The following is a 14,748-nucleotide window of genomic DNA, read 5'->3' on the forward strand; positions in this document are numbered from 1 at the left end:
CCCAAAATAAAAGAACCTAACACTAAAAAAACTAAACTACCCATTGCCCTGAAAAGGGCATTTGTTTGGCAAACAAAACCCCCCAAAAAACCCTTAAAAAAACCTAAGTCTAACCCCCAGGTTGGTACTCACCGTTCCTGAATTCCAGCTGAGAAGGTCCTGTTCCAGGCGGTGAAGTCTTCTTCCAAGCGGCGACCTCTTCTTTCTTCTTCCAGGAACAATCCAGCACGGAGCTGAAGACCGATGAGCACGGAGCTGAAGACCGGAAACCCTGGAACTGAAGACCAGCGACCCTGGAACTGAAGACCGGTGACCACAGAGCCATGTAGCATCCTCTTCGTACGCGATTAAAGATGGCGTCCCTTGAATTCCTATTGACTGATTTGATTCTTTAAATTCAAATCAGCCAATAGGATGAGAGCTACTGAAATTCTATTGGCTGTTTAAATCATGCAACATCCCTAATACAGGTATATAAATGACGTATTGTCCTTGATACAGGTATATTAATGACTTATTATCCTTGATACAGGTATATATTTGCTTTTTTCTTTTACAGTTGTTGATTAATATGCTCTCTATGTTTTGCTGTTGATCTTTATTAACATGCTGCTTTGTTTTATTTACATTTTAGATTTCGGCTGATGGGCGTTTCTTGCCAGCTATCATGAGAGGAGAGTACAGTGATCGCTTCTATATATATTACAAAAGTATTTTATATATATATATATATATATATATGTGTGTGTGTAAATACATATATACATAAATACATTTGTACACACATATATAACATTAAAGGGACAGTCTACCATAGAATTGTTATTGTTTTAAAAGATAGATAATCCCTTTATTACCCATTCCCCAGTTTTGCATAACCAACACAGTTATATTAATGTACTTTTTACCTCTGTGATTACCTTGTATCTAGGAACCTTCTTCCAGCCCCCTGATCCACATGACTGTGACTGTTTATGATCTATTGTCTTAATTTAGCATTGTATTGTGCTAGATCTTAAAATAACCCCCTGTGCCTGAACACAGTGTTATCTATATGGCCCATGTGTACTTTCTGTCTCTTTTGTGTTGAAAAGATGAGTTAAAAACAAAACTTATGCTTACCTGATAAATTTATTTCTCTTGTGGTGTACTCCAGTCCACGGAACATCCATTACTTGTGGGATATTCTCTTCCCAACAGGAAGCTGCAAGAGGATCACCCACAGCAGAGCTGTCTATATAGCTCCTCCTCTAACCTGCACTACCAGTCATTCGACCAAAGACCAAGCAAGAGAAAGGAGAAACCATAGGGTGCAGTGGTTGACCTGTAGTTTAAAAATAAAACACACCTGCCTTAAAATGACAGGGCGGGCCGTGGACAGGATACACCACAAGAGAAATAAATTTATCAGGTAAGCATAATTTTGTTTTCTCTTATAAGGTGTATCCAGTCCACGGATCATCCATTACTTGTGGGATACCAATACCAAAGATATAGGACACGGATGAAGGGAGGGACAAGGCAGGTGCTCAAACGGAAGGCACCACTACATGCCAAAACCTTTCTCCAAAACCTTTCTTTGAAACCTCCAACATCGCTAAGGGAACCTCCTTGTTCCCCTTGATGGTTGATGTAAGCTACAGTCGTGATGTTGTCCGACTGAAATCTGATGAACCTCACTGCCGCTAGCTGAGGCCAAGCCTGAAGAGCATTGAATATCGCTCTTAGTTCCAGAATGTTTATCGGAAGGAGACCCTCCTCCTGAGTCCATGACCCCTGAGCCTTCAGAGAGTTCCAGACTGCCCCCCAGCCCAGAAGGCTGGCATCTGTTGTTACTATTGTCCAATCTGGCCTGCGGAAGGTCATACCTTTGGACAGATGGACTCGAGATAGCCACCAGAGAAGAGAATCCCTGGTCTCTTGATCCAGATTTAGTAGAGGGGTAGTAGTAGTAATCCCCATTCCACTGACTGAGCATGCAGAGTTGCAGCGGTCTGAGATGTAGGCGGGCAAACGGCACTATGTCCATTGCCGCTACCATTAAGCTGATTACTTCCATACACTGAGCCACCGAAGGCCGAGAAGTAGAATAAAGAACACGGAAGGAATTTAGAAGTTTTGACAACCTGGCCTCTGTCAGGTAAATCCTCATTTCTACAGAATCTATCAGAGTTCCCAGGAAGGAAACTATTGTGAGAGGGGATAGAGAACTCTTCTTTTCATTCACTTTCCACCCATGAGACCTCAGGAATGCCAGAACAATGTCCATATGGGACTTGGCAATTTGGAAATTCGACGCCTGTATCAGAATGTCGTCTAAGTAAGGGGCTACTGCTATGCCCCGTGGCCTTAGGACCGCCAGAAGTGACCCCAGAACCTTTGTAAAGATTCTTGGTGCCGTAGCTAACCCAAAGGGAAGAGCCACAAACTGGTAATGCCTGTCTAGGAAGGCGAACCTGAGAAACCGATGATGATCTTTGTGTATCAGAATGTGAAGATAAGCATCCATTAAGTCCACTGTAGTCATGTATTGACCCTCCTGGATCATAAGTAGGCTGGTTCGAATAGTCTCCATCTTGAAAGATGGGACCCTGAGAAATTTGTTTAGGATCTTGAGATCTAAGATTGGTCTGAAGGTTCCCTCTTTCTTGGGAACCACAAATAGATTTGAATAGAATCCTTGCCCCTGTTCCTCCTTTGAAACTGGGTGGATCACTCCCATAACTAGGAGGTCTTGAACACAATGTAAGAATGCCTCTCTCTTTATCTGGTCTGCAGATAATTGTGAAAGGTGAAATCTTCCTTTTGGGGAAGAAGCTTTGAAGTCCAGAAGATATCCCTGGGACACAATTTCCAAAGCCCAGGGATCCTGGATGTCTCTTGCCCAAGCCTGGGCGAAGAGAGAAAGTCTGCCCCCAACTAGATCCGTTACCGGATAGGGGGCCAATCTTTCATGCTGTCTTAGAGGCAGCAGCAGGCTTCTTGGCCTGTTTACCTTTGTTCCAAGCCTGGTTAGGTCTCCAGACCGGCTTGGACTGGGCAAAATTTCCCTCTTGTTTTGTATTAGAGGAAGATGATGCCACGCTCGTCTTAAAGTTTCGAAAGGCACGAAAATTAGTTTGTTTGGTCCTTAATTTGTTAGACCTATCCTGAGGAAGGGCATGACCTTTTCCTCCAGTAATATCAGAAATGATCTCCTTCAGTCCAGGCCCGAATAGGGTCTGCCCCTTGAAGGGAATATTGAGAAGCTTAGACTTTGAAGTAACGTCAGCTGACCAGGATTTAAGCCATAGCACCCTACGCGCCTGAATAGCAAAACCTGAGTTCTTAGCCGTTAGTTTAGTTAAATGAACAACGGCGTCAGAAACAAATGAATTGGCTAGCTTAAGCGCTTTAAGCTTGTCAAGAATATCATCCAATGGAGTTTCTACCTGTAAGGCCTCTTCCAGAGACTCAAACCAGAAGGCCGCAGCAGCAGTGACTGGGGCAATGCATGCAAGAGGCTGGAGAATAAAACCTTGTTGAATAAACATTTTCTTAAGGTAACCCTCTAACTTTTTGTCCATTGGATATAGGAAAGCACAACTGTCCTCAACGGGGATAGTTGTACGCTTCGCTAGGGTAGAAACGGCTCCCTCCACCTTAGGGACCGTTTGCTATAAGTCCCGTGTAGCGGCATCTATTGGAAACATTTTCTTAAAAATAGGAGGGGGAGAGAACGGTACACCTGGTCTATTCCCCATTCCTTAGTAATAATTTCTGAAAACCTTTTAGGTATGGAAAAAACATCAGTTGTAAACAGGCACTGCATAGTATTTATCCAATCTACACAATTTCTCTGGCACTATAATGGTTGTCACAGTCATCCAGAGTAGCTAAAAACCCTCCCTGAGCAACACCGCAGAGGTGTTCAAGCTTAAATTTAAATGTTGACATATCAGAATCAGGTTGAAGCATCTTCCCTGAGTCAGAAAAATCACCCACAGAAAGAAGCTCTCCTGCCTCAGCTTCTGCAAATTGTGAGGGGATATCAGACATAGCTACTAAAGCGTCAGAGTGCTCTGTATTTTTTCTAGCCCCAGAGCTGTCTCACTTTCCTTGTAACCCTGGTAGTTTGGACAATACCGCTGTAAGGGTATGATCCATAACTGCCGCCATGTCTTGTAAAGTAAACGCCATGGGTGCGCTAGATGTTCTTGGCGCCTCTTGAGCGGGAGTCCCTTGAGCGGGAGTCAAAGGTTCTGACACGTGGGGCGAGTTAGTCGGCATAACTTCCCCCTTGTCAGTTTCCTCTGGTGATAAATCTTTTAAAGACAGAATATGATCTTTATAACTTAAAGTAAAATCAGTACATTTGGTACACATTCTAAGAGGGGGTTCCACAATGGCTTCTAAACATAATGAACAAGGAGTTTCCTCTATGTCAGACATGTTTAAACAGACTAGCAATGAGACCAGCAAGCTTGGAAAACACTTTGATAAATGTAAACAAGCAAAAAGTTAAAACGGTACTGTGCCTTTAAGAGAAACAAATTTTGTCAGAAATTGAAAAACAGTGATAAAAAGCAGTAAATCTTACGAAATTTTTACAGTGTGTATAATAGACTAACAGAGCATTGCACCCACTTGCAAATGGATGATTAACCCCTTAGTTTCAAAACCGGATCAAAAAAACGATATAAACGTTTTTTTAACAGTCACAACAAACTGCCACAGCTCTGCTGTGGCCCTACCTGCCCATATAACGACTTTGAAAGGCACAAAAACCCTTTAGAGGTCCTAAGTGTTCAGGGGACTCCTTCAGGGAAACTGGATGTCTCAAGCTGCAAAATCGAATGCGCATTTAGGCGCGAAAATTGGCCCCTCCCAACCTGTATTCACAGTGAGAGGGCCTAACAAAACGATCCCTAGGCAAAATCTAGCCAGCCATGTGGAAAAAACTGGGCCCCAATAAAGTTTTATCACCAATATGTATAAAAAAAGTTTAAACACTTCCAGCAAACGTTTTATTTTTCAGTAATGTGAGAAAGTAATAAGAATATTACCTTTTACAGCAAGCATGATACTAGTCGTTATTAAATCACTGTAATCAGGCTTACCTTAAATAAATCCGGTATTAACAGCATTTTCTAGCATATTCATTTCTCTAGAAAAATTTAAACTGCACATACCTCATAGCAGGAGACCCTGCACGCCATTCCCCCAGCTGAAGCTACCTCTCTCTTCAGTTATTTGTGAGAACAGCAATGGATCTTAGTTACAACCTGCTAAGATCATCAAAAACCACAGGCAGACTCGTCTTCTACTTTCTGCCTGAGGCTAAAACAATACAACTCCGGTACCATTTGAAAATAACAAACTTTTGATTGAAGATAAACTAAATAAAAACACCACATCTCTCTAGCTACTTTCTTTCTTGTCGAGAGCTGCAAGAGAATGACTGGTAGTGGCAGTTAGAGGAGGAGCTATATAGACAGCTCTGCTGTGGGTGATCCTCTTGCAGCTTCCTGTTGGGAAGGAGAATATCCCACAAGTAATGGATGATCCGTGGACTGGATACACCTTATAAGAGAAAAGCATGTGATAAGAGGCAGCCCTCAAAGGCTTAGAAATTAGCATATGAGCCTACCTAGGTGTTACGGTTACCCTTAGTCTCGCTGAGAGATGGACCGCTTAGTAGCCTGGATCCCTATTGCTAAAGAGGGGAGAAGCTGCTTTCCATAGTATTCTATATGAGTCTCGCAAATATAGAATAATCTCCCTTAGCTGCAGTACCGCTAGGATACCCTTCTGCCCACAAAAACGAGTCAACGCTGCGATTGAGGGTCAAAACAAAAACTCAGGACTGGGATGCCCAGCCTGCTTTTTATTAAGGTTACATGCACACAGGGCACTCCCAGGGGGAGAGGGGGGGAAGCACAAAATCCCCCATCACACATTTAGATAGAGAGCACTGTCCTTTGACAGGCCACAATAGGATTACAGTACTTAAGATAACAAGATTACAAGTTCATCTTATCAATTAGCAGTCTGGCTCCAGAGGTGATTAGACAATAGTTTCTAAAAGCTGAAAAAAAAGAGTTAACTCTTTATGAAATGAAACTTGTTACGGTTTTCTTGGAGCCCTTCTTAGGCGCTGGCTTGCTGGTTCAGGCATTGCTGCTGGGAAATAAGCTTTTCACAACAAAATAACTAATGCTTCTGTAACATTGCTCCCTTTCTGTGGAACACTCTGGCAGACACGGTCTGACCCCTTTTCGGGGCAGACTAAGGCTGTCCAGACCGCTGGTTATGCGGGGCTGAGGTCGGTTTGTCTGGACAACCCGTCGGCGTTGCCATTCTGTTTCCCAGGTCTGTAAGTAATGGTGAAATTGAAGGTTTGCAACGATAAGCTCCAACGTAATAGCCTGCCGTTATCTCCAGAGACCCGGTTCAGCCACACCAACGGGTTATGGTCGGTGACCAGAGTGAACTCCTGACCATATAAATAGGGAGTCAATTTCTTTAATGCCCACACCAAAGCCAAACACTCCTTTTCGACCGCTGCATAGCTGACTTCGCGGGGCAGGAGCTTCCGGCTGATGTAGGCAACTGGATGCTCCCCTCCATCTTCGCCTACTTGGCTGAGGACGGCTCCCAGCCCGAACATGGAAGCATCGGTATGGACGATAAAACGTTTGTTAAGGGCTGGGGCCGCCAAGACAGGAGCGTTAATTAGAGCATTTTTGAGAGCCTGGAAAGCCGTTTCACAGTGGGGAGACCACAGGACCTGTCGAGGTAAGTTCTTCTTGGTCAAGTCAGTCAGGGGTTTGGCAAGTGTGCTGTAGTCTGGTACGAACCGTCTATAGTACCCTGCCGTGCCCAGGAAGGCTAGGACCTGAGTCTTAGTGATGGGGGTGGGCCAATTGGTGACAGCTTCTATTTTGGCCGGCTCTGGTCGCTGCTTTCCACACCCCACCCGGTGACCCAGGTACTGTACCTCGGCCATCCCAAAGTGGCATTTTTCTGGCTTCAGAGTCAGGCCAGCAGCCCGGATCTGATCCAGAACCATTCCCACATGAGCTAAGTGGTCCTCCCAGGACTCACTGTGGATCGCTATGTCGTCCAGGTAGGCGCAAGCAAAACTCTGGAAGCCATCCAGGAGCCTATCCACCAAGCGCTGGAATGTAGCTGGGGCACTCTTCATCCCAAACGGCATTACCCTAAACTGATATAAGCCGAATGGGGTGACGAATGCCGACTTGGGGATAGCCTCCGGGGCCAGGGGAATCTGCCAGTAACCTTTGCAGAGGTCAATAGTGGTCAGGTAATTTCCCCTGGCTATACGATCGAGTAGCTCGTCTACCCTGGGCATAGGGTAAGCGTCCGTCACGGTATTTTCATTGAGCCTCCGATAGTCTACGCAGAACCGGGTGGTCCCATCTTTCTTGGGCACCAAGACAACTGGGGAGGCCCAGGGACTATCGGAGGGCTCAATTACCCTGAGCTGGAGCATCTCATCGATCTCCTTCTTCATTCCTGTCCTAACTGCTTCGGGGATTCGGTACGGAGCCTGGCGCAAGGGAGCTTGTCCCGGAGTATCTACCTGGTGGGTGGTTAAAGTAGTGTACCCTGGCTTCGGGGAGAAGGTGAGGTGTTTGGACTGGAGGAGTTGGTTGAGCTGCTCCCTTTCAGTGGGGCTAAGTCGGTCCCCTATCTGAACCTGAGCCACTATACCTGTGGGGAGGCTCTTTTCTAATAGGTCTGGAATGGGTAAACTGTCGGGGTCTTCCTGAGGGGAACAACATATGGCCGTCACGTTCTCTGGTCGCTCAAAATATTCCTTGAGCATGTTTACATGGAATGTCTTTCTAAGATTGTTGTCGTGGCAGCTAGCTATCACATAAGTGGTGTCTCCCCTTTTCTCTACGATCTGGTAGGGACCCTGCCAGGACGCCTGCAATTTGTCTGTCTTCACCGGCTTAAGTACTAACACCTTTTGTCCTATGGTGAAGATTCTCTTTCGGGTCCCCCGATCGTACCATACTTTCTGTCTTCTCTGGGCCAACTGGAGATTAGCCCGCACGGATTTGGCTAATTGCTCCATTCGGTCCCTGAGTTCCAGCACGTATGGCACAATTGGGACACCGTCAGCCTCCATCTCTCCCTCCCAGTGCTCCCGGATCAGGTTTAGGGGTCCCCGTACCTTTCTTCCGTAGAGCAACTCGAAGGGAGAGAACCCTGTCGTTTCCTGGGGCACCTCCCGATAAGCAAATAGGAGGTGCGGCAGGAAGCGTTCCCAGTCTCGGTATTCCTGAGTGAACGTCTTGAGCATTTGCTTGAGGGTCCCATTGAACCTCTCACACAGCCCGTTCGTCTGGGGGTGGTATGGGGAGCTTAGGAGGGACTTAATTTTGCAAACCTGCCAGAGTTGTTGGGTCAATTCAGCCGTAAATTGGGTGCCTCGGTCGGATAGGATTTCTTTTGGAAATCCTACCCGGGAGAACACCTGTACTAGTGCATTCGCTACCGTATCCGCTTGTATGTTGGATAGGGCGACAGCCTCTGGGTACCTGGTAGCGTAGTCCACTACGGTAAGAATGTATCGCTTACCGGAGGGACTAGGGGTAGCCAGTGGTCCCACTAGGTCAATAGCAACCCGGCTGAAGGGTTCCTCTACAATGGGCATATTTACTAGCTGGGCTTTAGGGTGATCGCCTCGCCTTCCTACTCGTTGACACACATCGCAGGTGTTACAGTAAGTTCTAACGTCAGCGTGCACCCCTGGCCAAAAGAACGTGTGAGTAATGCGGTGTAGGGTACGGGTAACGGCTAGGTGGCCTGCTAAGGGGATGTCGTGGCCTATTTTGAGGATTTCTTGACGGTATTTGTGGGGCACTACCAGCTGTCGCCTACGCTGTCCCCTTTTCTCTGTCCAGCGGTATAGTTTCCCTTTTTCCCATAAGAATGTTTCGTTATCTGCCCCGCCCCCTCCGGTCTCTGCTCGTTCCCGGTACTTTTGTAAGGTCGGGTCAGTCTTAGACTCTGCCTCGAAAGCATCTGGGGTGTCCCAGGGTATGGGGCCTAACCTGTCAGGCAAGGTCGGGGTAGGTCTTACCTGTGACTCCCGCACTGGTGAAAGCTCTCGCTCCGTCCGGGCTAGGGCCCGTGTAGTCACTGGGTCCGCCTCGTTGTTGCATACTGGAGCATAGGCAGAAGTCATGGGGCCCAAATCGTTGCCCAGTAGTACTTCGGCAGGTAAATTATCCATTAGGCCCACGTTCACAGCCCCCTTTCCCGCTCCCCAATCAAGATGCACTTTAGCTGTTGGAATTTTGTACACATCCCCCCCCGCCACTCTAACGGCCACAGTCTGTCCGGATCGCTTGTGCTCTGGCACCAAATGACTCTGTACCAGCGTGATAGTAGCCCCTGTGTCTCGCAATCCCTCGGTAGATCGCCCCTCGAGCCATACCCTCTGCCGATGGTGCTGGCGGTTATCTGAGGCAGCATATACAGGGTCTGCCTCGTGAAGCGGCCCCACATATCCCTCCATAGGGGCCTCTTGGTTAACACAGAGGGCCCGGGCCGGACGATAGGACCCAGAGGGGTCATTGTAATTCCTGGGTGTCTGGTGCGTATTAAGGGGGCAGCTAGCCATGAAATGCCCTGGTTGCTTGCATCGGTGGCAAGTCGGTCTGGGACGCTCAGAGCTGTTATTGGGTGGTCCTGAGTGTCGGACGGGCCCTGTGGGCACCGGGGCTCGGAATTCAGCACGAGGGGGTGCACGGTAAACCTCTCTGGGTTCGACCCGTGCTGGAGCTCGGTAGTTCATGGGTTCGTGAAGACGGGAGTCATAATGTTCATCGGCCAATTTGGCTGCTTCTTCTAAGGTAGAAGGCCGCCTGTCTCGCAGCCATTCCTTCCCTTGCTGTTCCATGCCATTATAAAAATGTTCTAAGAGAAACAATTGTAAAATTTCCTCCCCAGTCACCGCTTTACTTCCGCTCAGCCAGTGATTTGCCGCTCTCCGCATTCGGTGCGCCCATTCCATATGGGTATCGTTAGGCTTCTTTTCCGTGCCCCGAAACTGTCGGCGATACGTGTCCGGAGTTACAGCGTACCGTCGCAACAGTGTCTCCTTAACTAGCTCATACTGTGTCACTTCCTCAGCACCCAGAGTACGAAAGGCTTCCAGGGCTCGCCCGGATAGTTTCCCAGACAATATCGTGGGCCACTCTCTGTTGGGAATCTGGTGCAGGGCACATTGCCTTTCGAAGTCCGCCAAATATTCATCAATCCCTGTCTCGCTCTCTAGGAAGGGTCGAAATGCCGCATAGGGTATCTTGGGCCTCCCAGCATTTTCGACAGGGATGATTACCTGCGGGGCTTCAGCATTGCGGTGTGCGTTCGCTAGGTTGAGTTCGTGGGCTCGAGTCTCTCGTATATCCTCGTCCGCCTCCGCCATCAACTGCTGTACCAATTCCATGGAGGGGTTCGGCCCGTATAATGAGAGCCTTTCCCGAACAATCCTGGTTTTTTCGTCACTAATCGTGGTCGGTGTTTCCGCCATTGTGAAGCTCTGATCCAGTTCGGTCAATTCTGCGATCAGCTCTCTCCTCGGCCGGTTGCTGGCGTACCCCCCTCTGCTTTCAAGTAAATCCTTTAGGGTTGTACGCTTCAATTTTTCGTAAGCGCTCTCCATCCGTTCTGTACCTCTCCTAGGAAATCCAGGAAAATCCCGCCGCTGCCGCCAAATGTTACGGTTACCCTTAGTCTCGCTGAGAGATGGACCGCTTAGTAGCCTGGATCCCTATTGCTAAAGAGGGGAGAAGCTGCTTTCCATAGTATTCTATATGAGTCTCGCAAATATAGAATAATCTCCCTTAGCTGCAGTACCGCTAGGATACCCTTCTGCCCACAAAAACGAGTCAACGCTGCGATTGAGGGTCAAAACAAAAACTCAGGACTGGGATGCCCAGCCTGCTTTTTATTAAGGTTACATGCACACAGGGCACTCCCAGGGGGAGAGGGGGGGAAGCACAAAATCCCCCATCACACATTTAGATAGAGAGCACTGTCCTTTGACAGGCCACAATAGGATTACAGTACTTAAGATAACAAGTTTACAAGTTCATCTTATCAATTAGCAGTCTGGCTCCAGAGGTGATTAGACAATAGTTTCTAAAAGCTGAAAAAAAAGAGTTAACTCTTTATGAAATGAAACTTGTTACGGTTTTCTTGGAGCCCTTCTTAGGCGCTGGCTTGCTGGTTCAGGCATTGCTGCTGGGAAATAAGCTTTTCACAACAAAATAACTAATGCTTCTGTAACACTAGGTTTAGTTTAAACTAAGAATAAAAAGAGAAAAAAGCAAATTTGATGATAAAAGTAAATTGGAATGTTGATTAAAATTAAAATTCCTATCTGAATAATGAAAGTTTAATTTATACTAGACTGTCCCTTTAAATATGTATACGTATGTGTATATATATATATATATATATATATATGACATGTATATGTATGTATCTCTATGTTAAAGCCCTTTGCAACCTTTTTTAATCTAACACCTGGGACCTCATATCTTTAAACTCATAACTTTTTAATGCAATATATTTTTTTAATAATTTTTATTAGACAATGTTATTATGAGTATAACTGTAATTTTAAACATATTTTTGATGTGTTTCGTGTAACTTTTTTGTCAGGCGTAACAGTTAACCAGAGCTCTGAAGTTACGCTATCTCAACACGCGTTAAATTCCATTGCTCTCAAGCAAACACATTTACTTTCAACCTGTAAGAGCCACAATATATACCCCTTATCGCTCATGTGCAACAGTTGCTGTGCCACTCATAATCTAGCCCTGAACAGACAGAGACGGTCTGATTATCTATAACTGCCAGGTAATGCTTGGCTATGGCAATACACATCTGTATAGTGGTCTGGCTGGATGAGCCCTTTGGTTCTATACCATTGGGCTGCTTGCAGTCTCATCTTTACGTATCTCTCTCTCCCAGTCTCTCACACACTATCATTTTACTGGGTCTATCCATTAGAGGAGCCGTGTGAAAGGCATCATGTGGGTTTCATTGCGATTTCAAGTGTAAGATCTTTTAAATCTATCAGAAAGCCTAAATATTGTAGTACCATTTGTTACTTTACCTGCTAGATACTCTACTTAAAACCCATTATTAGTGATATTACAACTCGTCAGAATAGGATTTTGTTATGCTAGCCTTGACTGGCGCACACATCCTGGCATACCTTGTTGTCTGCACAGCTCACACAGTCCCATTAATAAACATAACTGCTTGTTGACTTTAATAAAAAGTCAAGGACATTACTAATATACCCGTATCAAGGACTATATGTCACTAATATACCTGTATCAAGGACTATATGTCACTAATATAACTATCAATGACTATATGTCACTTATATAACTGTATCAAGGACAACGCATCACTAGTGTACCTGTATCAAGGACTATATGCTACTAATATAACTGTATCAAGGACTATATGTCACTAATATAACTGTATCAAGGACTATATGTCACTAATATAACTGTATCAAGGACTATATGTCACTAATATAACTGTATCAAGGACTATATGTCACTAATATAACTGTATCAAGGGCTATATGTCCCTAATACAACTGTATCAAGGACATCAATAATATAAACAAACCAGGCCGCTGCAGATCCCTGCATGTGTCAGAGGAAGCCGGACGCTGCCGGAGCTGTAGGAAGAGTCACAAACAGTCCCGAGAGGTGCAAGCGAAAGCCACAAGTAATCTCAAAAACAGAAATGAGCTGCACTCGGGAGGCACGTTGCCTCCCGAGTGCAGCTCATTTCTGTTACATCAATAATATACCTGTATCAAGGACTTAATGTCACTAATATAACTGTATCAAGGACAATGCATTACTAATATACCTGTATCAAGGACAATGCATCACTAGTATACTTGTATCAAGAACTATATGTCACTAATATAACTGTATCAAGGACAATGCATCACTAATATACCTGTATCAAGGACTATATGTCACTAATATACCTGTATCAAGGACATCACTAATATACTTGTATCAAGGACATCAGTAATATACCTGTATCAAGGACTATATGTCACTAATATACCTGTATCAAGGACTATATGTCACTAATATAACTGTATCAAAGATATCACTAATATAACTGCATCAAGGACTATACGTCACTAATATACCTGTATCAAGGACTATATGTCACTAAAATAATTGTATTAAGGACATCACTAATATACTTGTATCAAGGACATCACTAATATACCTGTTTTAAGGACAATATGTCACTTATATACCTTTATCAAGGACTATATGTCACTAATATACTTGTATCAAGGACATCACTAATATACCCGTATCAAGGACTAAATGTCACTAATATAACTGTATCAAGGACATCACTAATATACCTGTTTTAAGGATGATATGTCACTAATATACCTGTATCAAGGACTATATGTCACTAGTATACCTGTATCAAGGATGATATGTCACTAATATACCTGTATCAGGGACAATGATTCATTAATATACCTGTATCAAGGATAGGTCACTATTACCCCTGTATCAAGGACAATTCATCATTAATATACCTGTATCAAGGACAATTCATCATTAATATACCTTTATCAAGGATGATATTTTACTAATATAGGTCAAGGACAAGGAGCTACTAATATACCTATATTGAGGATGATACATCACTAATATACCTGTATCAAGGAACAATGCGTCACTAATATTCCTATGTCAAGGACAATGTGCTACTAATATAGCTGTATCAAGGACAATACGTCAATATACCTCTATCAAGGACGTGCATAACTAATTATTTGCATATTAAGTACTAAAAGTCATTAATATACCTGTATCAAGCATAATAAGTCATTAATATACCTGTATTAAGGACAATACGTAATTTATATAGCTGTATCAAGGACAATACATCATTACTATACCTGTATCAAGGACAATAAGTCATTAATATACCTGTATCAGGGACAATGCGTCATTTATATACCTGTATCAAGGATGTTGCATAACTAATATATGCAAATCAAGGACAATAAGTCATTAATATACCTGTATCAAGAACAATAAGTCATTAATATACCTGTATCAAGGACAATAAGTCATTAATATACCTGTATCAAGGATGATGCATAACTAATATATGCAAATTAAGGACTATAAGTCATTAATATACCTTGATTCAGGTTACACAAATATACCTATATAAAGAATGGGACTTCACTAATATACTCACATGAAGGACAATATATGGTTAGCACATGAATAAAAAGGATTGAACATGAACATGATACACATATATGAAGACCAACACCTCCATATTACACATGCATTGCAAATATAAAGGCCAGTGAACCTCTAACACACAGAACAGGTACTTGCCACTTCAGTGTAAGACTTTTCATAGATAGGCAATAGATTTGAAAAAAATCACAGATGTTTAGGACAAACTTCTACCTTTTGTCCTTGTCCAATGATGCCTTAGTAGCACCAATGTGCCCCAATGTCATACACAGCAAAGGTTTCCCTCCATATATAGCTTTACTCATTTTACTTTACAAATGCACAGTTATTCAACACACAGATTCTATTGCTGGTCAAATAGTCATTAACCGGAGCTAAATTAATATGGATTTTATCTTGAGTTACCCAGGTAATTACTTAATATTTAGCTAATGAC

General features: G+C 44.2%; 1 protein-coding gene across 1 annotated transcript in view; it reads right to left on the bottom strand.

The window, feature by feature from the left end:
• The window catches only part of SORBS1 (sorbin and SH3 domain containing 1), a gene marked incomplete in the record, with an annotated part of 400,431 nt that overhangs the window by 27,902 nt on the left and 357,781 nt on the right, over nucleotides 1-14,748 (bottom strand).

This window comes from Bombina bombina, chromosome 9, assembly GCF_027579735.1.
Source record: "Bombina bombina isolate aBomBom1 chromosome 9, aBomBom1.pri, whole genome shotgun sequence".
In the NCBI taxonomy this organism is placed as follows: domain Eukaryota; kingdom Metazoa; phylum Chordata; class Amphibia; order Anura; family Bombinatoridae; genus Bombina; species Bombina bombina.